This window comes from Hyla sarda, chromosome 4, assembly GCF_029499605.1.
Source record: "Hyla sarda isolate aHylSar1 chromosome 4, aHylSar1.hap1, whole genome shotgun sequence".
Classification (NCBI taxonomy): Eukaryota; Metazoa; Chordata; class Amphibia; order Anura; family Hylidae; genus Hyla; species Hyla sarda.
Genome location: NC_079192.1, coordinates 170997256 through 171022800, shown reverse-complemented (window position 1 = coordinate 171022800; position 25545 = coordinate 170997256). Strand labels below are relative to the sequence as shown.

Here is a 25545-nt window from a genome sequence, read left to right as displayed (position 1 = left end):
AGTGATGTACAGCATCACTACTCACCTCCCCCGGCCGTATAGTATACAGGAGTGCATAGTGTACCCGTGTATACTATACAGGAGCTGGGAATCCTGTCACCAGACTGACAGGACTCCCTGCTCCTATAGCCCCTTTGAGTGGTATACAGAATATACAGCTATCTATAGATAGCTGTATATAGTGTATACAGAAGACGAGGTCCACTTACCTCCCTCGCTCCCTGTCGGGTTATTAGGGGCGGAGCTCCTTCGAGAGCCAAGCTGGTAAGGGTGTGAGGCTCTGTTCACATTGACCGTTTTGTATAATTTGAACAGACCCTTCTGGCAGTGTCCTCCCATGCAGGGAGACTCCAGCTGTTGCTAAACTACAACTCCAAGCATGCCCAGACAGCCAAAGGCTGTCTGGGCATGCTGGGAGTTGTAGTTTTACAACAATTGTAGGCTCTCTGTTTGGGAAGACATTGCCTTACGGGTGCTCTACCCAGTGGAAATCGCCAAAAATGCCCTAACTAGTTTTTTGTGTTTCTTTTTTCTTCTCGTTTCAGATCCGTGTATGCAGAGGATTACGGCGGATTCGGAGGACTACTGCGGATTAACTGGATTTTTTTTTCATTTTAATAAAATGGTTAACGAGGGCTGTGGGGGAGTGTTTTTTTTTAAATAAGATAATTTTTCCAATGTGTCGTGTTTTTTTTAAAATTGAATTTTCAGGCTTAGTAGTGGAAGCTGTCTTATTGATGGAATCCATTACAAAGCCGGGGCTTAGTGGTAGCCCCAAAAACAGCTAGCGCTAACCCCTGTGGGGAAGTGTTTTTTTAAATAAAAGAATTTTTCCAATGTGTCATGTTTTTTTTTTTTATTGAATTTTCAAGCTTAGTAGTGGACTTAGCATTAGCTTCAAAAACAGCTAGAGCTAATCCGCAATTATTACCCTGGTACCCACAGGCACAGGGGTGCCGGGAAGAGCCGGTACCCTCAGGCCTGGAGCGTAAAAAATGATGCTCCTGGACCTAACAATGGTCCTCTCCCTTCCTGGTAACGTCAGGCTGTTGCTGCTTGGTTGGTATCTGGCTGAGAATAAAAATACAGGGAACCCTATGCATTTGTTTTTTTAATATTTAAATAAAAAACGCATAGGGTTCCCGTATTTTTATTCTCAGCCAGATACCAACCAAGCAGCAACAGCCTGACATTACCAGGATGGGCGGGAACCATTGTTACTGGCCCTCCCCAGCCTAAATAACACCAGCCTGTTACCATCTAGGCCCAGAAGCACCATTTTTGACACTCCGGGCCTGTTGGTACTGGCTCTTCCCATCACTGTGGCGGTGGGTACCAGGTTAATAATTGGGGGTTAGCGCTAGCTGTTTTTGGGGCTAACGCTAAGCCCTGGCTTAGTAAACGATTCCGTCAATAAGACGGCTTTCACTAATAAGCCTGAAAATTCGATAAAAAAAAAAAACACGACACATTGAAAAAATTATTTTATTTTAAAAAACACTCCCCCACAGCCATTGTTAGCCTTTTTATTAAAAGAAAAAAAAATCCAGTTCATCCGCAGCAGTCCTCCGAATCCGCTGTAATCCTCTGCATACACGGATCTGAAACGAGAAGAATAAAAAAAAAACACAAAAAACTGTTTAGTACATTTTTGGCGCTCTCAGCTGGGGAGAGCGCCCATAATGCAATGTCTTCCCAAACAGGGAGCCTCCAATTATTGCAAAACTACAACTCACAGCCTTTGGCTGTCTGGGCATGCTGGGTGTTGTAGTTTAGCAACAGCTGGAGTCTCCCTGCCAGATGGGTCTGTTCACATTTTACAGACACTGCCAGATGGGTCTGTTCACATTTTACAAAACGTACAATGTGAACAGAGCCTCACACCCTTACCAGCCTGGCTCCTATCTGAAGCTACACCCCCTAATGATGTCATCACTAGGGGGTGGAGCTACACAGACCCAGTTGGGACTGGAGGGAGGTAAGCGGACTTTGTTTTCTGTATACACTATATACAGCTATCTATAGATAGCTGTATATTGTGTATATACCGCCTAAAGGGTTAACCTACACTGTTCATCAGTGTAACTCAACTCTTTCCTTGCTGGGCTAGCACATAGCGCACAGCTCAGCAAGGGGTTAAGTGAGCCAACATTATGTATACTGTGTACACATTGCAGGCTCACTGTAAGTTCTTGCTGGGCAGTAGATATATGACCAGATCGCAGCGAGTGTCACTCCTGCCACCCGCTGTGAGCCTCCTGTATAATGTATAGATGCGGCGGCCGGACACTCTTTGGTCCCCTGCACTGACGTATATATATACACCTATTCATATTTCCCACAGAGAGTTGTGATTGGCTGGAACCATCTGGCCAATCACAGCTCTCTGCGGGAAATATGTATAGGTGTATATATACGGCAGTGCAGGGGACCATAGAAGAGCGGCCGCATCTATACATTATACAGGAGGATCGCAACGGACCCGGGGGGATCTGTCAATCAGTACAGGTACTACTAGTCCCATCATGGAACAGAGTGCTGGGAGAAGTAGTATTACCTAAAAAATTAAAAAAAAAAGGTAAAAACACACACACACAATTTTTATTATTGTCGGCTACATTTTTAGTGACCTGCCCGCCCACATAAATTGATCCCTGTTTAAAAATGTTTAAAATTTTGTTCTAAAAATGATACATTTTGTTAAATAAATTTTTTTCCATCACTACTGTATCTTTTTTATTAAAAAATTTTTAATGGTACCCTACAAAATTTTTATAAAAATGGTATCTCCATCACTTTTTTGGATTGCTAAAGTCCAAAAAAAACCACCTGCAAAAATGCCAAAGTGAAAACCCACATGGCGTTTTTCTAGGTGCTTTTTTACTCCCATAGACATCTATGGGAGGAAAACGCCAAGATTTTCCCAAAAAAACGCCAAAGTCTCAACAAGATGTTGTTTTTTTAAAAACTGCCAAGGAGCCCAAAATAGCCGAAAACCGCCAAAAGGATTTAAAAAAAAACCCAAACTGAAAATCGTCAAGTGGATATAGCATTTTGCAGTTCCCTATTGACTTGCAGCTAACATCTAGCCGCAGCGTTTTTTCACACTCAAAAATAAATGCGGCAGATTGGGCGTTTTAACTGGCATTTTTACCCCCCCCCCCCAAAAAAAAAACAAAAAAAAACAAGTGGAAACCTAGCCTTATAGAAGTTAAAGGGGTATTCCAGGAAAAAACTTTTTTTTTATAGTTCAACTGGCTCCAGAAATTTAAACAGATTTGTAAATTACTTCTATTAAAAAATCTTAATCCTTTCAGTACTTATGAGCTTCTGAAGTTAAGGTTGTTCTTTTCTGTATAAGTAGATACCAGTGTGGCGATTCGATATATCCCGATATATCGCGATACCGTCTAGGTGACGATACATCGCGATATATCGCCCACCTGGGAGCATTCATAGATCCCAATAGACGCCGCTGTCAGCTTTGACAGCGGCGATCTAGTACTCCGGTGCTCACTTTTCTCATGTTATCCCGTCCGGGCTGCAAAATAAAATAAAACGCACTTTATCTTACCTGCCAACGAGCCCGCGGAGCTCCGGTACAGGTGTTCGGTCCCCGGGCTGTATTCTTCTTACTTCCTGTTAGTCCGGCACGTCACATGGAGCTTCAGCCTATCACCAGCGGAGGCGGGACATCGCTGCGGCCAGTGATAGGCTGAAGCTCCATGTGACGTGCCGGACTAACAGGAAGTAAGAAGAATACAGCCCGGGGACCGAACACCTGTACCGGAGCTCCGGGGGCTCGTTGGCAGGTAAGATAAAGTGCGTTTTATTAAAAATTCCACATCCCTAAAAGAATCGATTCAAAAATATTTTGAATCGATTCTGTATCGGCAAATGAAAAATCGCGATTATCGCGAGAATCGATTTTTTCTTACATCCCTATGTATAAGTGCTCTCTGAAGACATGTGTCTTGGGAAACGCCCAGTTTAGAAGAGGTTTTCTATGGGGATTTGCTTCTAAACTGGGCGTTTACCGAGACACGTGTCATCAGAGAGCACTTAGAAAAGAACAAACTTAACTTCAGAAGCTCATAAGTACTGAAAGGATTAAGATTTTTTAATAGAAGTAATTTACAAATCTGTTTAACTTTCTGGAGCCAGTTGATACATATAAAAAAGTTTCTTCCTGGATAACCCCTTTAATACACAGAACGCCTGTAGTGCAATGAAATTTAGAATGGATGCCCTATTTTATATAAAAACCTTATTGTATACATCTCTTTTAAAAGTTGATCTAACATAGTAAGCATTCTATAAGCTACATTATTCCCAGCAGACCCATGTAGTACCCTAACAATAGCTCTAACGGCAGTGCATGGTTGTATTCAAAGAAACCTCATATGTATAAAAGGTAGGAGACAGACATTTTATGATACCTCCCTCTTCACTCACAAATTCACTGTATACCTCTAGGGCAGTGGTCTTCAACCTACGAACCTCCAGATGTTGCAAATCTACAACTCCCAGCATGTGCGGACAGCCAACGGCTGTCCGGGCATGCTGGGAATTGTAGTTTTGCAACATCTGGAGGTCCGCAGGCCAGAGACCACTGCTCTAGGGAATCATCCTAAGTGTAACATACCTATAGATTGTCCAATGTTTTAGAATGGTGAGGCCTGTGTCATAGCCTTTATGCTAAACTCTTTAGAACTTAAAGGGGTATTCCAGGAAAAAACTTTTTTATATATATCAACTAGCTCCAGAAAGTTAAACAGATTTGTAAATTACTTCTATTAAAAAATCTTAATCCTTTCAGTACTTATGAGCTTCTGAAGTTAAGGTTCTTTTCTGTCAAAGTGCTCTATGATGACAAGTGTCTCGGGAACCGCCCAGTTTAGAAAAGGTTTGCTATGGGGATTTGCTTCTAAACTGGGCGTTTCCCGAGACACGTGTAATCAGAGAGCACTTAGACAGAAAAGAACAACCTTAACTTCAGAAGCTCATAAGTACTGAAATGATTAAGATTTTTTAATAGAAGTAATTTACAAATCTGTTTAACTTTCTGGAGCCAGTTGATATATATATATATATATATATATATAAAAAAAAATCCTGGATAACCCCTTTAAACTTTAAAACCAGTGTTAATACTTAAAGTGTTCTCCATGGGGACAAAATGCAAACATTTTTGGGACTATTACAAACATTCCAACCAATTTGGAAATGTTGCAACAGTTGTAAGGTCCCTTAGGACTTCTTTTAACATAGCACACATTAAAAGACATGTGGCTTTATGCTGTCATGTAGTTCAAGTCTAAAGGACAGTTATTAGGACTACAAAGAAGTTGGCATGTTGAAAAGCATGCTGGGTGGGGAAAGTGGGATGACAACAGGTTCCCTCCTCTGTACTGTACAAGACTACTTGGAACAGCAAACTGCAAAACTGAAAAGAAATAATCTTCTAGTCATTTATTGTGCATCTGTCCATAACGCAACAGGGATCAAGGATCCTTTTAAGTCCCTGCAGCAACCTCAAAGCTTGAAAACTGCAGCCAGGTGGTTTCGTTGTATCAGACTTAAATTACGGAGGCTAATACAAAATAATTGTCACAACTCATGTGCTGAAGGCTTATGAGAATTCACTATCCGGGGCTGTTACAATGATCGCTGCATTGATCTGGGTAATATTAATTACCTTAATGTAAGCCCTTGTCTTCATTCTCCAAATGAAATAATGCTGCTGAAATATCCAGGTTTCCAGCTATGAAATGGCCTCGGGCAATCTGTACAGGAATGGACTTTTCTGTGCCCCTTGTGTACATATCTCCTGGTAGATTTCTGCAGGAGAATAAATATTCATGAAATATTTATGTATGGTTGTGTTTGTTACTGTGCAGCATATACCTTTACAAAAGGGTCACATATTGACTTACTATATGTGATCAGCAATAAGGTCCTCGCATAGGTCTCAGTGCACATTTAAAACTTCAATACCGTGGGGGAGATTTATCAAAATCTGTGCAGAGGAAAAGAGGAGCAGTTGTCCATGGCAACCAATCAGATATAAAACAATCAATTAAATTGGTTGCTAAGGGTACAGACTTTGATAAATCTCCTTCTAATATTTTCTGTTCCTATAGTGATTATTAAAGAAGCACTCAGGCTCAGTTTTCCATGACAAATCTTACAATAGATGCTCCATACTGTGGGAAGAAAAACCCTTCTGTATAGGAATTTTATTTTGTATTGAAGTTCTATTGCTGTTATGTCACATGATCACATCCTGACCACTGTTTCTGAACAACAGTCTCACTGTGTTCACATTGTGTTCAGCGATACATTCTGCTGGACTGTCTGAAACGCTTGTACAAATGTATGCAACTGTCTGCCTATAAAGATGCATATGTCTGCCACCGACAGCCAATCCTGCAGTAAACCTTTTTTAAACATTGGTATTGAAAAGCAGACTCAACAGCATTTTTCAATACTATAGGGGCTTAGCGTTTTTTATTGTATGAAAAGAAACGTGCCAAAAAAGACTCCCATCAGCATATGTTTGACCATTAAAATCATATCCGCATTTACTTAGGTAGGTTTTTCTGCTACATATGCCAACCCTGCACCATATGACTGATGTAAAGTGAGCCCTACTAATGGAGGTCACCATCACCCACATTCTCTTCTGTGCTAATCTATGCCCTCCCCACACATGTCTAATATCGCTCTTTTTTCTATGCGCCTCCACACTTCTATAAACACTCTCATTGGTATGTATGCAGAAGTTAAGCGTGAAAGAAAAGAATCAAAGGGGTATTTCAGGGACCTCAACTTAATGAGATGGCAAATGATAAGTGACTAAATGCTGGGGGGGGGGGAGTTGTCGGTGGATGGGGGTTCGACAGCTTTGACCCCTGTGATCTCCTGTTTGGGGCTCGGCAACTCACCTGTTCTTGGAGTGCTTTAGCCCCCACGCTTGGAGAAGAGCAGGAGTTACGGCTCACTCGGTCAATTAGTAGGCTGAGACGGGACCCTTTAGGTCTCAGGACAAGCAGAGTTCTTTATTCTTGTCACATTAAACTGTCAGGAGGTCAGGGCAGGCCGAGTTCTTTCATAACAGGAGGTCAGGACAGGCAGCAGGTAGAGCAATGAATGTGGCAAAAAGCTGGTTTAGAAACTGGGAAGTCATAAAACAACTTTTTATATTTAAGGAACTTCTAGGATCTTTTTTGTCCAAGCAGGCAACAATGGGAGGGGTATACTTGAATAAAGTGACAGGACATTGGCCAAGGAGGCTGGGAGCCAGTCTGCAATATGCGGCAACAGAGGTCCCAGCAGGAGGAGAGTAGAGATGGGAGGGTGCCCTGTGTGGAGGCTAGGGGCAGCACAGTCTTGCACATGAGAGCAGTGGCAGAGAGAACAGCAAGGGATAATCATAAGATGGCGGAAGAACCAGTAGGCAAAATAACATGAATGGGAAAAATCTCCAAATTAATTTTGGTTATTAAAAGACAATAATGTGATCTAGAGAAAAAAAACATTGGAGTACTTATTTGAGCAAGAGTCGCTGCAGTTGCCGCATTAATTGATCTCTCTTTTCTTTCTAGCTGAGTAGTCACAGACATGGTGGATCTCCTGTTTAATAATCTGTCTTCACCTGAAGCTTATAATATAAACAGCTGGTTTGTGGCCAACCTGATCATCTCTGTGCATGGTTGTATACACTTGTAACGCCACTGGCAAAAAGCATTTTTTTTTTTTTTTACAACTGACTGGTTCTCCATCTGACTGAATACATTTTAATGCTTTTGGCATGGTTCATTTCTGATTTGGCACTACCATACAAATCCCAATGGAAGGAATATGGCTGCATTATGTCATCTATACTTGAGCAGGCAAATATTCATTAGACTGGATAGCAGACTTGTTTAGCAAAAGAAATAACTCAAGAATGTCTAGTATGTTGGGTACTTTGCTTGACCAATGCCTGGGAATTGTCCATTCATGTAGATGATGGTGTGCTGGTGTGCCAAAGAAATAATAATGTCCAAATCATGATCAAGACTTAATACATGATAGAGACCCAGAATATTAAGCTTCAAATTAAGAAGAGTGTAGCGGGAAGAGGGCAGAGATGACAGACATGTAGTTATCTTGCTCTTTTTTTTTTTCATTTAATATTAGAAAGGCTTTGAACATACTTCATTATTATGCGTAACACATGGAGTTAATTTTACTTCACAATGAAGCTTGGCCTTGCGTTAGTCTACAAAGAATGTCAAGCTTTCCAAAACGCATAGCTTTATAATTCCATGGAAAAAAAATGCTAATCTAATAAAACAGTACACATTCTCATTTTAAGCCAAACTTAGTCTTTAGCCATAACATAATAGCTTGATTAGAATTTAGGATATTATTTTACTATCTAAGAGAATCTGATCAGAAATATGTATATAATAGACAAATTAATATTCGTGCGCCTAGACAGATAATACAAGCATGGCTGGTAGCCGGAGCGTATCAGAAGAACGACAGCGCGGTTTCGCGTCAGTGACGCATCATCCGGTTCCTGATACGCTCCGGCTACCGGCTGGTAGTGGTCTTCCCTCCCTGCACCCGGGTGAACTTGTTCTGTTTATGGACATTGCTTCGTATTTATCCGAATATGCTCTGAACATTGCTTCAATAAAGTCAGGATTTTTCACATCTTATATGGTGAGTGCAGATATGCTTTTTTCCTCCTTTGGATTATTATTTATAGTACACTGCTATACATGGCATGTGTAGAGCAAGAAGGGGGTGATTTTTGCACTGGGAGTGAAAGATGCTAAGTGAGCAGAAAGGGAAAGAACGGCATCTAGATCACAGGAAGATAGGGGTTACATCACAAAAGCAGCCTTAGTCTAAGCAGCAGCCTATTAATAATGATGATGACTAAAGGAGAAATAATTCAGGAGGCTTATCTTTGTACATAATAAGAACACAAGTATTTTGTGTTCTACTCTGTTTAGTAAAAGGACAGCTACCCAAAACCTTACAGGTGTTAAAAACCTTGATTTAACTATTAGGCTCAGTGTGAACTCTCTGGAGCACAGCATGTAAATTAGGCAGACAAACTCTGCTTGCATGCACACAGTCCAGACTCTCCTGTATATAACACTAGCCAGAGCTCTCCCCTACTTTCTGTGTTCTGTCTTGCTTTCTCTTCTGCTAAAGATTGAATTCCCCTGACAACAGGCACCAGATAGTTTGTAAGGAAGTGAGACACCTAGTGTCTCATTTTTGGTAAATGAGGTAATTAAAAAAATTGTTACAAGTTGCATATACTATCAAATGGGGGCATGTTGTTTAAAAAGGAAGTGCCCATTTAAGCCACAAGAAGAACAAGCAAATAAAAGCACCCAGATACAATATAAAGTCACCTATGATGGTAAAATAGGCTATTTAACATAAACCACTGCTAAACATAAAAGCGAAAATGGAAGATAGTCAGCTACTCCTTTCCTTGCGCCCGGCAGTCTCCTCAGAAGTATGAAGAAAGAAAGCAAGAGCCAGCGCACGGTCTTCAGATTTATTCATGAGGTATACACAGGTAACAGGATAGTACACTATCCGGAGTGCCGGTATGTGTACTATCCTGTTACCTGTGTATACCTCATGAATAAATCTGAAGACCGTGCGCTGGCTCTTGCTTTCTTTCTTCATACTGCTAAACATACACTACAGAAAGCTTAAATCCCTCTTAATGATATACTTAGGGCAGAGGTCTGCAACCTTTAAGACAAAAAGAGCCACTTGGACCCGTTTCCGAAGAAAAAAAAAAAAAACTGGGAGCCGCAAAACCATTGCGACATTTAAAACAAATATAACACTGCATATATTGTTTCTTACCTTAATGCTATATATACAGGATCGTGCAGTCAGCTGTTAATCTGAAGAAAAAAAGGACTTTCACTTAACAATGTAAAATATATTTTTGCTGGGGTGGGCTTTTTTTGGGCCCAGGCCTGGGTGGGCTTTTTTGGGCCCAGGCCTGGGGTGGGCTTTTTTTGGGCCCAGGCCTGGGGTGAGCTGGGGAGAGGGGGGTTAATGCACTGGGGAGAGGGGGCTAATGCTGCCACAGGGTGAGGGGTTAACGCTACCGCTGCCATGGGGTGAGGGGTAACTTAACCCCTCACCCCATGGCAGCGGCAGCGTTAACCTCACACCGATAACGCTGCCGCTGCCATGGGGTGAGGGGTTAACGCCCCGCATTCAAGTGAGTTAATGTACTTTACATACTCACCAGCTCCTCGCGTGGCGTCTTCCTCTCCCGGCGGCGCTCCTTGACTGAGGCGCAGGCTGGCGACGTCACTGTCATGTGACGTTACATTGTCATATGACAGTGAGGATCCGCGCGGCCTCGGAAGAAGAGACTCCGCTCCGATGGCATCAGGGCAGGTAAGTAAACCGACGACGCCGTGACGGCGGCTCACGGGCTCAGATCATTCCGGGACACTGCATTGTCCCGGAATGAGGGTGACCGGGACAGACTTGCGGAGCTGCGGCAAAGGAGTAAAAGAGCCGCGGGTTGCCGACCCCTGACTTAGGGTATCCATGAAAATGATGTGTAGGAAGTAATGCATCAAATATTCCCACACACTGTCCGATAGTCATAACATATTTTGATTTGTACAGGTGATAAGAACAAATGAGGAGCACAAAGGCAAGGATATTTCAAGACAGAGGATATATTTGCAGTGTATTGTTGATGCAAAAGATTGTCGCCAGCAATTCTGCTAATATTTCAGAACAAATAAGGCTGCTGACCTTGATATAGCACATGCCATAAACTATTTATACCATACCCATTTCAGGGAACAGCTCTCATGTTTTTAGATGTTTCCGCCTTACTAGGGGTAGGGAGCTTGGACAGGTAAAACGTATTCAGCAATAGAGAAAATATGGCTTGTGTGTAGTAAGGTCTGCCAGCATACACACTCAAACATACACCCCAACTTGTACAGTACTTACCAGACTACTCCACATGCTACGTGAAGAATAGTAGTTGTATACTAAAAGGTCTAAACAGAGCTTGTTTCTACCTCAAAGAAGTCATTAACCTGTTAAGAATGCAGGGCGTAAATTTATGCCATTTACCTCTGGGATTAACGCACCAGGGCATTATGTGTGCCCTGACGCGTTAAGTAACATCATAGTGAGTGTAACTTTAGAGAGTGTCAGTAGCCAGACACTCGCTGCTAATGACGGGCAGCAGCAATCCCGCTAAGCTGTACCAGTGGAACGTCAATCTCACTGTGTAATGCTATGTCATAGGCATAGCATTATGCAATGAATGTAATCTAATGATTGCATATAAAAGTCTCATATGGGGACTTAAAAAGTGTAAATTAAAAAAAGATTTTTCCTAAAATTATTTTTTTTAAACTCCCCTAATAAAAAATTTAATTGCCCTTTTTTTCTCATTTTACAGAAAAAAGTATAAAATAAATAAAAATAATAAATATATTTTGTATCACCACATGTGTAAGTGTCCGAACTACTAAAATATAAACAGCAAAATACAGATTTTTAATCATATATCAGAAAAAAATGAATAAAAAGCAATCAAAAAGTTCCCTCAAAACAAAAATGGTATTGACTAAAACTAAAGATCACAGTGCAAAAAATGAGCCCTTATACATCCCTGTTTACGGAAGGAAAACTAATTAAAGGGGTCAGAAAAACTATATAAATTGGGTATTGACCTAGAGAATAAAGAGAACATGTCATTTTTTACCATAAATTGCACTGTGTAAAAACCAATTTCCCCCCCACAAATAATTATGTTTTCTATTCGCAGTACATTAAATGGTAAAATGAAAGGTGTCATTACAAAAGTACAAATGGTCACGCAAAAAAAAACCTCATATGGATCTATAGATGGAAAATAAAAGAGTTATGCCTCCTCAAAGAAAAGGAGAAAAAAACATAAACACAAAAATGAAAGTTGGCTAAAGTAATACATCATTTTAGATTTTGACTTGTTTTGCTTGTACCAACGCCAAGCATCTATAAACAAACAAAATAAACCACAAGACTCCAATAGTTATCTATGCATAGTCACCATGATCACCAGAACAGGGATGACATGCACTCATTTACACAAAATGTTGGCGAAATTAAACTCCACTGGCTTCCATAATCCATTGCAGTTTCATTTCTACAATACAGAATTGAGTGCATGTCATACCTGTGTTGGCAATCATGATGACAAGGAATAAACCAGCAGAAAGACGCAAACGCTAATGCTACAACTAAGATGCTAGGCCTTGAGAGTGCCCGAATCAGCTTTAGGCCAATTTTTATCTACATCTGTATTGAAACAAAGCATGGAGAGGTGAGTGCTGTTGGTGTTTCTCATATACAATGACTATGAATAAATACCATTGGATACAATTGGTTGCCTACCCTTCCACCAGAGTTCTAAACATTTTGTGGACAAAGCATCTATGAGCAGGCTGAGTTTGCCATTTCCTGTCATTCCATTGAAAAGCACTGTATTTAACCCCTAACTAGCCAGGGATGACTTCAATATATTTTTTCATCTAAACACAGAATGGAGATAAGATATTCTTACAGGTGTGTGCCCACATGCAAGTTTTTGGATGTAGCCAGAGCTTTAAATCATGCATGGAGGGCATGTATAAAAGAAAGACTGTGGCTTCTCCTCTTTTTAAATAGATTCTTGTCTTCAAAAACTGGAAAACCTGAATATGGAAATGTGGTAGCCCAGTATGGGAGTTGTACCCCCGTACCCATGCTGCCCTGTCCGGCAGCCTCCCTACAGTGACCCCTGGGCCCCTCTACACCTTTCCCCTTGTGTGTGTATATATATATATATATATATATATATATATACATATATATCCTGTATTATAATGTTTATAAAAGGTGTTATAGCTTTAAGAATTGTTAACATGTGATTACCAGTTGCCATGTGAGTTGTCTTGTGAGTGTAACCCAGTGAGATATCAGTGACCATGTGAACTTAGGGTGACCTATGGGACCCCTCAGAGTCTCCACCTTATAAACCCTGGGATGAGTCTCTTCTCTCTCTTTGAGCTCTTAGTCTTTACTGAAGTCCACTGCAGTCAAGTCCTAGGAGTGTGTCTGGAGTCCATAGGAGGCCTTAAAGGGGTATTCCAGGCAAAACCTTTTTTTATATATATATATATCAACTGGCTCCGGAAAGTTAAACAGATTTATAAATTACTTCTATTAAAAACTCTTAATCCTTCCAATAGTTATTAGCTTCTGAAGTTTTCTGTCTAACTGCTCAATGATGATGTCACGTCCCGGGAGCTGTGCATGATGGGAGAATATCCCCATAGGAGCTGGACAGCTCCCGGGACGTGAGTTATCAGAGAGTAGTTAGACATAAAACAACAACTCAACTTCAGAAGCTAATAACTATTGGAAGGATTAAGATTTTTTAATAGAAGTAATTTACAAATCTGTTTAACTTTCCGGAGCCAGTTGATATATAAAAAAAAGTTTTGGCCTGGAATACCCCTTTAAGTCAGTCCAGCAGGAACAGTTATACAAGTAAGCTACAACCAGAACATCGTCAGTCTCAAGTCAAGTCAGTTAAAGTCATCTGTCTTAAGTTAGCGTAACCTGCATCAATATTGTCCCAGTCCACTACAAGTCCCAGCAAGCCCTGAGGTCTCTGAAGTCACTGTTCACCTCCGCGGGCCTGGCTAAGATGTATAGACTATTCCATCTGTCACTCAGTAAAGCTACCGTTGTTCCGTAACTTGGCGTTGGAATCATTATTTCCCCCGTGCCTAGCCCAGGATCCAGAGGTATACCTTCGGGTGGTATTGAGGATAAACCACGCCCTGGCTTTATGAATAAAAGGGGTTAATGCCATCTGCCCCTAGGGTAATACCATCTGCCCTGCATCACACCCTATACCACAGAAACAAACCATCATGTTTAAAGTCAAGTTCTACTTGCAGACAGTAGTCAGCCACAATCCCCATTCCACCACAGGTCTGCAAGGCCTCACAGACGTTGGCCTGTCAATGGATGATGCTGAAAGTGATAAAATGACATAAATAAAATATCTACGACCAGCTTGACAGAAGGGTTTTGAACAATCCTAGGATGAAACTGAAAGAAAATGGTCACATTATCTATAGGATTATAGCACAACAGAAACAATCAGCATACTGTTATGAAGCCTAAACTACAGGAAGGTTAATCCCAATTTCATGTCAGACCATTTCTTTTGAATATTGTTCTGCTGCCATGTAAGCTATTGTCTGATGATGTTCTAGGTGATTTTCCCATTATGTAAATGAGGATTGAATCTTTTGGACATCTTGGTGCGGAATGAGACGAGATACTGCCACGTATAGCGCTTCAGAAGGACGCTGGTATCAAAATTGCATATAATTTGCTGTTTCGTATAAATAAAAAATAGAGAAGTCGGCATATCTACCGTTCTATCCTTGGAATGAATATATTTATGGGGAGCTGCAATACTTATCTCTGTAGCTCTTCTCCTTCATTTTCAATGGGCTGTCACTTTCCTGTGTGCTGGGTAACAGTAGGCTGCCGTGTTATCACTAATTAGCTGACAAGGCATTTTACACTCCGAACAGGAATTACGAGCGGATATATCACCGCTTTCTCTAATCCAGAGCGGCACCTCTAGCTTTCATGCATACTGCAGGGGTGAACTCTCACAAAACCCAATCTGTGCTATCCTCTTACTATCAGAACATATTCTCTGCTGTAACATTTTACCTCAAGCCTAGGGCAAAGTTACTAAACAACAATGATGTTTGTAGAAAGGTGAAGTCTGCATAACTTAGCCATAATGGGATCAAGAGCGGTATTAAAAGCTATCTTCATATAAACCAATAAGGGAAAAAGTTTTAGGTGCATTTAGATGAGAGAAAGAAAACAAACAGAAATGCTACACTATGCAAAACTCTGCAGACTAGTATTTTTAAGCTATGCTTTGATATACAGCAGTTCCTTCTAGTTTGTTTGCCTCTTACTGACAGGCGCTATGTAATGCACTTATATTTAGTACAGACAATTATGAGACTTTAATGTCTTTAAAGCCTTATAATGTTAGCTAAGAACAAGAGGGGACATAACCAATAGCTATGCTGACCTCTTCTTCTCCAGAGAAATGTAAAGAAGGGGTTGAGCAATCGCTGTCTCAAAGATATTGGCATGTAATTGTGTAAAATACACAAGGAGTACTCATTCACTCATACTCTGTGTATATCTTTGAATTCCTGCCCCCAAATAACAGACCAGGCAAGCCTAACTAGACACTTTCTGCCTTTTGGCTAAACCCTTCCTCTTCATAGATTGTAAGCTCTTGCGAGCAGGGTCATTACTTCTCTTGCTTGCGTAATTCTGTTATGTCTGCTGCGGAATATGGTGACACTATATTAATAAATTAGATTTATAATTATTATTATTAGCAGAGTGCAAACTGTATTAAACAACAGCCTGTATTCTGCTGACAAACTTCCAAGAAAAATGCATGGAATCTAGTATATCTATTGTTGTGCACATGGATTGTGCAGTATGTATGATCCACTAATATACAACCATAGGATTGCCAACAGCATTTGGAAAAACAAAAGTGAACAATCTAGAGGTACATTTTTTTTTTTTTTTTAAGAGCCGAGGCAAGTGCTCTCTATCACCCAAAGTGCAAGAAAAAGTGCAAACATGTCACACTAAAAAAAAAACGTGCACAAAGGATGCAGTTTATCGCTAATAATAATAATAATATTATTTATATAGCGCCTACAGATTCTGCAGCGCTTCCAATTATGGGGTACAAACAAAGACAAGTATCAGACATAATATTACACAATAACTATTCAAACAAGAGGTGTGGGGATATGTTGATGATATGTTGAGGCCAATTAAAGAATGTTAAAGGCCTGTCTGAAGAGATGTGTTTTCAGGTCACGTTTGAAACTATGGATGTTGTTGTTGAGTCTGAGGGGTTGAGGTATAGCATTCCAGAGAACCGGTGCAGCACGAGTGAAGTCTTGGAGACGGGAGTGAGAAGTTCGGATTATAGAAGATGTTAGTGTGAGATCATTAGCAGATTGGAGAGAACGTGTAGGATGGTAGACGGAGATGAGAGAGGAGATGTAGGGAGGTGCAGCATTGTGGAGAGCTTTGTGTGTGAGACTGAGGATTTTGTACTGTATTCTGGACTGAATTGGTAACCAGTGTAGTAACTGGCACAGGGAGGAGGCGTCGGTGTAGCGGCTGGAGAGGAAGATGAGTCTGGCTGCGGCATTAAGGATGGACTGAAGAGGAGAGAGTTTGGAGAAAGGAAGGACTATTAGTAAAGAGTTACAGTAGTCGAGGCGGGAGTGAATCAAAGCAATAATGAAAGTTTTAGCAGTTTCAGTAGTGAGAAATGGGCGGATTCTGGAAATGTTTTTGAGATGCAGGTGACAAGAATGTGAAAGGGACTGAATATGGGGAGTGAAAGACAGATCAGAGTTAAGTATAACTCCAAGACAGCGAGCCTGCTGCCCGGGAGTTATGGTAGTACCACATACCGAGATGGAAATGTCAGGGTTAGGTACAGTATCAGTTGATGGAGAAAAAATAAGAAGTTCTGTTTTCGAAAGATTTAGTTTCAGATATAAAGAGGACATGATGTCTGAGACAGCAGAGAGACAGTCACTGGTATTCTGTAGGAGTGCAGGGGTGATGTTGGAGGAAGAGGTATAGAGTTGGGTGTCATCAGCATAGAGGTGGTACTGGAAACCAAATCTACTGATTGTTTTTCCAATGGGGGATGTGTAGAGTGAAAAGAGTAGAGGACCCAGGACCGATCCCTGGGGAACCCCGACAGCAAGGGGAATAGAAGAAGTAGAGCCAGAAAACGAGACGCTAAAGGAGCGGCCAGAGAGATAGGAGGAAAACCGGGCGAGAGCAGATTCCTTGAGACCAATGGAACGGAGACTACTGAGGAGGAGTTGGTGATCCACAGTGTCAAAAGCCGCAGAGAGGTCCAAGAGAATCATTAAAGAGAAATTGCCATTTGATTTGGCTGTCAGACGATCGTTAATGACTTTGGTTAGGGCCGTTTCTGTGGAGTGAAGGGAGAAACCAGACTGTAAGGGGTCAAGGAGAGAGTTCTCGGAGAGATAGCGGATAAGGCGGGAGTAGACCAAGCGTTCGAGGAGTTTGGAGATAAAGGGGAGATTTGACACGGGTCGATAGTTGGCTGCACAAGATGGGTCCAGAGATGGTTTGTTCAATAGTGGGGTTATGATAGAGTGTTTGAAAGAGGAGGGAAAGACCCCAGAAGAGAGGGAGAGGTTAAAGATTTTAGTTAGGTGACAGCTGATAGCAGGAGAGAGAGACTGGATGAGGTGTGAAGGCATGGGGTCACTAGAGCAGGTAGTGGGGCGGGCGGAGGAGAGGAGCCTGGAAACCTCATCCTCCGTTACAGGCTCAAAAACTGAGAGTGATGAAGAGGAGATGTGGCTGGGAATTGGATCAGAACTTTTAGGGGACTGGGAGAGGATTTCATCACGAATGCCATCGATTTTAGTTTTGAAGTATTTGGCCAGGTCTTCAGCACAGAGATCAGTGATTGGGGTCTGTACTTTAGGCCGAAGTAGAGAGTTGAATGTGTCAAAAAGGCGTTTTGGGTTGTTAGACAGAGAGGAGGTGAGGGAGGTAAAATATGTTTGTTTGGCGAGATGAAGAGCGGAGTAATAGGATTTAAGCATGAATTTATAGTGCAGTTAGACTGAAGAAGTCTTAGTTTTCCTCCACAGACATTCAGCACACCTAGAGCATGGTGAGAGGCCCCCCAACAAACCTACCCTTCACCTCCGGGCCAAAAGGCACCTGCAAGGATCCAGGTTCGATGCCCCTTTTCGCCAAAGCTACTAAGGGGCCGAAAATGCACCTGGCTTCAACCTAGGCGTTAACCAAGGTGTCAGCCGAGGAGCCATATACTGATGGCATCTTGACCAAAGCCAAAGATGGCCAGGGGTTGCAGGGAGGTGAGGAACCTAATGGCCACACACACCTCCCCTAGACCGCCAGGAGAGACACCCAGAAGGGCTACCGCATCCTGCCAATCCTGTGTACAAAACAACACGTAAAAGTAACAAAACACAAAAAATAAATAAGTGGATAAGTGCAGATATACTGCCTGGTCATCCAGCCGGATCTATAAAAATTTCCTGGATCCTAGCCAGAAGGCCGGGATGCCAAGGTGAAGAGTATGGTGCAGGGTGTTCCCTCAGTGAGTTAACACCCAGTGAGTTTCGGCACCTCAAGGTCACCACTCCCCGAGGCACAGAAGTACCTCGGCTCTAAACCCCTCTACCTCATGGCGATACCCGGAGGAAACAGGTCACATCAGGACAGCCGTTGAGCTGGTTACGTGGCACCAGCCCTGGAATGCCCCGATACACCTGCTCCTCCATGCAGCATCCATCCTACATGTATGGCAGAGACTAAACCACTGATAAGAACAGATACTACACTTGATCTTAGCCAAAAGGCCGAGAAGCGATTCTAATTTGGATAAAAGTTGCCTTTATAAGTTCTGTGAATTAAAATACATGGTAAAAGTTGCCATTATCTGTCTGTCTTTTTGTATTGAGCTTCATTTGATCTACTTTATAAATACTTGTATAGGCAAACATTTATATAGGTATATGGCAAGGTCATGTATAGCATCTAAAAAATAAAAAGCACATGTAGATTGGCAATACAAAGATCTCCAATATAGTAAGCATTAATATTTGACAGATTTTCTGCATATAAGGCCTTCATTCAGCAAAGAAGTGGTTAACTACCTGATCAGTAGGGGTGGAGAGCAGCAATTAGGCAGCAATTTCCCAGAGACCTCTTGGGATTATCTGCCTCTTGAGCCAACCAGTGTCTAGTGTGAGAGGCACTCAGAGGATGAGAGCAGGGAAAACCAGACACTTGAGTGTTGTACAAGGAAAGACATAGAGTACCATCATATACACTGTTATCTGAGTAGACAGCACATTCAGTCTTATAATGGCACGCTGCGCTGTTGACACTACAACTAAATACTTATATATATATTACTTACATGAGATGGTCTTGTCATAGGTACAACACTATTAGAAAGGTTAGCTGGATTCACAGATTCCCAGATTCTGGATTCCCAGAATATGTATGGTGTAGTACTGTATATGGTCATGCAAGAATCCTCTATCCAAATATATTCCACACAAAACTGCACTTGTAGTATTGCTGCTAACCACGGGATCTTGAAAAGACTGAATGGAGTAGAATACTGTCTTGAATCCTGTAGAGGTCATGACAGAAAAGTGCTGTGGGGACAAAAACAGCATTCTACACCCATCATGTTTCCAATATGAACAGCAAGTCAGGCATGTAAAAAAGGGCTCCCCAGAACAGACAAAAAAAGATGTTGCAATAAGATGATATCAATACTTTGTGAGCTTGAATCACTTGAGCCCAAATCACTTACGCTTGCCACCATACACTTTGTAAGCCACACCTGCTGATTCTGGTGGAACTGATTGGCCATCTAACATGTATGATGTATATTTCAACTGAAGTATCTGTTTGTTTTTTGGGAGATAGGCTGCCTCCAGATGTTTCTGGCAGCATGCATGTGAATGGGAGGAGAGGCTACCTTTCTTGGATTAAACTCAGGTGCTTAACACAGGGTTGCGGCCCCAAAGCCACAGGCAGGAAGATGTCAAGTCAACAGTCAAGTCCTTATTAAATCTGCATTAGAAAAACTGAAGAAAAGTACAGGCATCCTGCACTCACCGTGTAAGACCTGGTTATCCGGCTCCCATCTCGGGGTGCTCTTAGAGGCCGGACGAAGTGCATTCCTATGCGTGAAACCGCCAGCAGTCGCCTCTGAGCGCCCCAAGCTGTCTTAAAATCCCTACCGGAGGAGCAGTCCGAGATGGGAGCCGGATAACCAGGTCTTACGCGGTAAGTGCAAGACACCTGTCCTTTTCTTCAGTTTTTCAATTGCTTACTACTGTTTGCATTGTCCTAGCACCGCTGAGTATGGTTAAAGCTGGTTGCCTACCTGGAGTGAGTATATCCATCTCGTGGTTTTGTGGGTTAAAGGTATTGGTGCCACTGTTTGGATTATTTGGTTTGGATCTTATTAAATCTGCTATTAGATAAATAGCAGAAACAGGATAAACGTTCTGATGACAGGGTGCTAAATATTTGCAGGACAAAATAATAACTCTTGATACACAGGAAAAGATGAAGTGATTGTCTACTTTGCCCTACTAGTCCTGTTAAGCTTGAAGGATAGGCCCTGCAATAGGCATCAGGACAGCTAACCACTCTGTCCTGTGGTCAGTCCACCCAGGAGCAGATACTCTCTCAGCCTGTACGAGGCAATGTCCCTTTTATCTCTTGCCACCTGCTAACCAGCTTGCCTCACGCTGGCAGCTCTGCAACATGCACATGTCCTTCTGGCACTACATGTGTTCACTAATGATCTCCTTCTTATTCCTAGCTGCACTTTACATGCCCTTCTATTTGGACTTTCTTTGCAATAAGTGTCATCAGTGTCAACATCAGTGTCAAGCCCTTAGTAGGCCTGTACTGACATCAGACCCCTCCTCCTGAAAGTGACAGACAGGAAATCATGTTTCCAGGTGACCAGCAACACGGGTAGGGTCTGGTACCTTCACTGTGTACAGTGGCCCACAAGCCATTGTCAATGCAAGAGGCAAAGAAGAAATACAAAACAGGTGCTGAAACCGCACAAGGGCAGCAAGTGTGGACAGAAACTAATAAAAGGGATAACGCCAAAATATCATAAATGGCGTAAAATGCTGTTTACCTCCTTTCAGACTGCTAACAATTAATATGGTATATTATTATTCTCACCTTTAGGGTGTGTCCACATGTTCAGGTTTTTAATTGCAATTATTAAAGGGGTACTCCGGTGAAAACCTTTTTTCTTTTAAATCAACTGGTGGCAGAAAGTTAAACATATTTGTAAATTACTTCTATTAAAAAATCTTAATCCTTCCTGTACTTATTAGCTGCTGAATACTACAGAGGAAATTCCTTTTTTTTTGGAATGCTCTCTGATGACATCACGAGCACAGTTCTCTCTGCTGACGTTATTATAATAATAATAATAATAATAAAGCTTTATTTATTGTTGTCCTTAGTGGGATTTGAACCCAAGTCCCCAGCACTGCAAGGCAGCAGTGCTAACCACTGAGCCACCATGCTGCCCTTAGCATACATCTGCTATGCATGGTTGCTACAATGGACAGAGATGTCAGCAGAGAGCACTGCGCTCGTGATGTCATCAGTGTTCCAAAAAAAAAAGGAATTTCCTCTGTAGCATTCAGCAGCTAATAAGTACTGGAAGGATTAAGATTTTGTAATAGAAGTAATTTACAAATATGTTTAACTTTCTGCCACCAGTTGATTTAAAACTTTTTCTGCCACCCCTTTAAATACAAAGCCAGAAACAGATTATAAATGGAGGACATCTAGTGAGGAAAGATTAAGACCAGCCGTTTCACATTAATATTAAAAACTTTGCATCAATTGTTAAATTTAAACTTAAAAACACAAGATTTAGTTTTCTACCCATAGTGCTGGACAAATTATTCACGCACAGTGCTGACATACAAAGCTCTACTGAAGGACTGTGTGCTGTTCAGTGTGTTCACTGCCTGTGCAATGTCACTGCAATTAATGTGTATGTGAGATGTGCCTCAGGGTACCCTATTAATACATTTTATTTTTTCATTTAAAAAATTGCATGCCTTACCATATTTTATAGCTAATCTCTCACCAAGCAATGCACTCTACTTAAATTAATAGAATCTCTAGGAGGGGGTTACATTACTAGCTCTTAGGGTGTACATGGACTTGTAATACAAGGAGCCCAGGCTGGTCAGAAAACATTCATAGCCGTCTAATATAGATGGATTGCCGTCAGTTGACAATGTCTTGATCCTCTCTTTCTGCAATAATTATAGTTATCAGAAAAGGTGTATGAAGTAGCATAATTACTTAGGTTGAAGACAGCCATTATCTATCAATTTCTAAGACATTTCTATACCCCCGGCTGCTCACAACTTGTGTGTGTCATTGGAGGAAAGCAGCATGAGAGTATGCGGCAGGTAAAGAATGCTGATACTGGCAGCCATGGTAAAACTGTGGCTGGTATTAATGTGGGCACTATAGCTAACATCCAATCATAAAGCAATCACAAGGGCACTGTTGATATCAGTGAAAGAGAACCTGGTATTTATAGTGGTGCACCACAGCTGGCACATTCATGAAAGTAGATGCTTAGAGAACATTCACATTGTCAGGATTTGTTCTAGGTAAATCCATTGTAGTTCCAGAAAATATTCCAAGAAATCTGCAGCTGAACCTTGGATTTCAGCCACAGATTGGCATACAGATCGCACTCGGATTAGCTCCATTGTTATTCCATAGAGCTAATCAGAAGCTTCTCAGTGCCAATGGAGAACGTGCTCCGGGTTGTAAAATCTGTGGTATGCTCATTACTTTGCACAGATTTTTATTTTTTTTATAATGTGCAAGGACATGAAATACCCCACCCCCATGCATTCCTATGGAAATCCTATATAAATGTAAGGATGAAAGGGGTATTTCCAAGCAAGTTATTCCAGCAGTCGGACCCCCATGAATTTGCTTATTATCACCCATCCTGTGGATAGAGATAACTTTGGAAGATGAGAATACCCCCTTAAGGTGTGTAAATCCTGGCACAGAACATAAGTAAACATGGCCATATGGAGACACTGAACTGTAGCAGACACACATGGAAGCACAGTAGCCGACAACCCATTTGGGGACACTGCTACATAAAACTGCACCAGAGGTTCATAATGCACTGTAATTTGCTGTTTTTGTAATGCTTCAGATTCCTTTTCTATCTGATTCTAAATGACATGAGTTTCATTCAATATCTCACACTAAAGCCATATTCAATGTGTTATGTTATGTTTTGTATGGTCCATTTACCATAGAAGCTGCCAGGATATTTTCTCTTATAGAAAAAAAAATTATAATTTCAGATTAAAATAAAACTTTAAGAGAAACTGTACTATTATACTCTGGAACAATTACAAGTCATGAGTTCATTCATCAATAGAATTCTGTGAGGTTACCCATTAGGCTATAGAGAATAAGACTTTATCAAATGTAATTGTAGACTAAAATGATCAAAAGGAGACACTTTCTACTGACCTAAAATATGAATAACACGCCAGGAACAAATCTACCATGAATGTAATATGGAAATATGTGACAAAGACTAAGAAAACCTCTTATGCACATTAAAACTACATGGCACACATTTCACAATCCAAACTGGTGTGTAAATTGCGATGTAGCAGAGATGAACTTTAGCTTTAACCTCTTAAGAACCAGGCCAATTTTTGTTTTTGCACTTAGTTTTTTCCCTTGTAAACATCATAACGCTTTAAATTTTGCACCTACAGACCCATATAAGGGCTTGTTTTTTGCGTCGCCAAATGTACTTTGTAAAGACATAAATCATTTCATAACAAAATCTAAGGCGAAACATAAAAAAAATTTGTGAAATTGAAAAAACTGGGGCTTCCGTTTCTACGCAGTGCACTTTTCGGTAAAATTACACCTTATCTTTATTCTGTAGGTCCATAGGGTCAAAGAATACCCAATTTATGTAGATTTTATTTTATTGTACTACTTTAAAAAAAAATTATAACTACATGCACCAAAATTAGTATTCTTAAAATTTTCCTTTTTCATTTTTGCTCCATGCTCTGTATTTAATAGGTAAAATTTTTATTTTGATGGGACTTTTTGATTGCATTTTATACATTTTTCTTATGGTATATGAAGTGATCAAATATGTGTAGCTATAAGGTGCAATCTTACGATTGCATACACTGTTCAATGCTGAGCTTTAGTTCAGCATTGATCAGTGTTATCAGTGCTCTGCTGCTCTAGCCTGCCATGGCTGGCCAGTGCCTCAGAGCATTGATCGGACAGCAAGGAGGCAGGTAAGAGCCCTCCCACCACCCACTCTGCTGATCGGGATCTGTGATTTCACCACAGATATACCGATCAGCTGTGCTGAGCTAACCGGCACTGTTACCCCAAATTTTAGGTGCTGCACTCAAATTTTATTGCGACATCTAAGGGGTTAATGCTGGGCATTGGCCTGATTGGCCTAACCGTGGATCCTGGCTGCTGATAGCAACCATGAACTACTGTGTATGAAGCGTACTCAGCTTGTGAGCATGCTTCACACCCTGGTGATGCGACCAGGGCGTACAGGTACGCCCTCGGTCCTTAAGTACCAGGACACAAGGGTGTACCTGTACGCCCTTCCTCCTAAAGGGGTTAAAGGGCTATTCCATGTATTAGCATTGTTTGTGGAGCTTGAAAATTATTAAGTGAAGTGAAGAGGTAAGACAATTCAGCAAGTTAACCTGCAATTTGAGAAACCACATGTAACACATAGTAATAAATGGATGTGTTTTCCCAACTTACAAACTCAGTTCTGTTACATCTATACTATTATATTTTACTATTTATTTTAAAGTACCATTAATTCCAGAGAGTTTTACATTAAAAACAGCCGGTTTAAAGAGGTACTCCGGCATTAGACTTTATAAAAAAAATTATAAAAAAAAGAGCTCAGGTTGCTGCTGTCATAACAAAAAACCTGGCTTTACCTTCTTTCATTCAAATAACTGAGCTGAAGTCTGGCATGTCAACCAGGAAGAAGACCACAATGGGCACCGGAATCCAGGGCAGCAATATCGGAGGCACAGGGGGAGGTGTAGGAGGTAAGTGCAGATTTTTTATTTCATTCAAGTTTAACGCCAGAGTACCCCTTTTAATAGATAACATAAAACAAGGGACAAGTACAATAAACCTCCATGGTGCCCTGCATAGTCTGAGTGAGTGGGTAAGTGGTTTGTGGGGAGGGTTAGGAGGATTGGGTGGTGGGTAAGTAATTCCCTGGGGAATTACCAGATGACAAACAGGGAGCAAGAAGATTTTCTTCTGAACTCTCAAAACATCACATTATAGCTCTAGATATGGCACCAAACTTGGGCATATATTAGGGTCTCCTTAACTCCACCCTGTGCATGCTATGGTGGAATGCTCCATTAAATTTAAAGTTGCAGAATTGGAGCATTGCCCCATAGCATACACAGGGTGGGGTTAGGGAAACCCTGATATATGCCTAAGTAATATTTGGTGCAATTTCTTGCACTTTAGTGTGATGTTTTAAACGTTGTACTAGAGTGCTGAAGAAAGTGCCCATTGACCTAATGCAAATCATGAGATGTAAGAATCCCCCTTAAAACATGTAAGAAACTCTTACTTCTTACTGAGAATCATTCCAATCCTACCTTTAAACAATTCCTTCCGATGGATGCTGGATGGCAAAAACACAGGTCGCCCATGATGCACAATGAGTCACTTCTGCAGCCAACT

General features: G+C 41.2%; 1 protein-coding gene and 1 non-coding gene across 13 annotated transcripts in view; both read right to left on the bottom strand.

The window, feature by feature from the left end:
• Nucleotides 1–25545, bottom strand: part of LINGO1 (leucine rich repeat and Ig domain containing 1) — a 490648-nt gene that overhangs the window by 233282 nt on the left and 231821 nt on the right. For 4 of the 12 annotated variants that reach the window (XM_056572727.1, XM_056572725.1, XM_056572733.1 and 1 more), the window contains one exon: nucleotides 5699–5841. The exons of the other annotated variants lie outside the window; for them this stretch is intronic. The gene's annotated coding sequence lies outside the window, so the exon portion shown is untranslated. The remainder of the gene's footprint in view (nucleotides 1–5698; nucleotides 5842–25545) is intronic. 12 annotated transcript variants of the gene reach the window in all.
• On the bottom strand, nucleotides 18389–18581 carry LOC130267818 (U2 spliceosomal RNA). Its single transcript, XR_008843295.1, has one exon. It is a non-coding gene; the product is annotated as a U2 spliceosomal RNA (small nuclear RNA).